Here is a 595-nt window from a genome sequence, read left to right as displayed (position 1 = left end):
AACAAACTCAATTTATTGAAGTTCGTACTTATTTACTAATTCATCACATGTCTGTAGACATGTAAAGCATCAAACAATCATCAGAGATCATTTTAATAGCTGGTATTAGTTTCTGTCGTAATCAAAGACTGGTCACTCGTGTTTCCGGCCCTTTATTTTGACATTTCCGTTTTGGTATCCATGTGTAACGGGTTTTTTCTTCTTACTTGATAATTATCCGTTTTAGATTAGAAGAGGAGATTTAAATGTTACATAGTGAGGACAGGTTGTCGGTCGAGTAGCAATCATGGAATAAAATTAATTTCTTATACTGCTTTTCGGACCAGCATTCATTTCCGGTGTTGTGTCGAAATATGTTTCTTCATCGATTTTTGTTTCCCTTTTTAACCTAAACCAAAATATATCCCCAATCCAAACGAGTCGTGTTTTGAGGTGGTTCACCTCAACCTATTCACCTGCTAACTACATTTAGTTATCTCCACGACGCCTAACCGTCACCTCACAAGGTGCGACAGACAGCGACAGTGGAGACAGAATTCGACGGGGACACATTTCACCGCTGCACCTACCGCTCAGTGTCTTTTGCGCATGCGTG

The sequence above is a fragment of the Seriola lalandi genome, unplaced genomic scaffold, assembly GCF_002814215.2.
Source record: "Seriola lalandi dorsalis isolate HSWRI2012SDOR001 ecotype SW California unplaced genomic scaffold, Sedor1 jcf7180002054984, whole genome shotgun sequence".
Classification (NCBI taxonomy): Eukaryota; Metazoa; Chordata; class Actinopteri; order Carangiformes; family Carangidae; genus Seriola; species Seriola lalandi.
Note: the sequence above shows the minus strand (reverse complement) of the source record.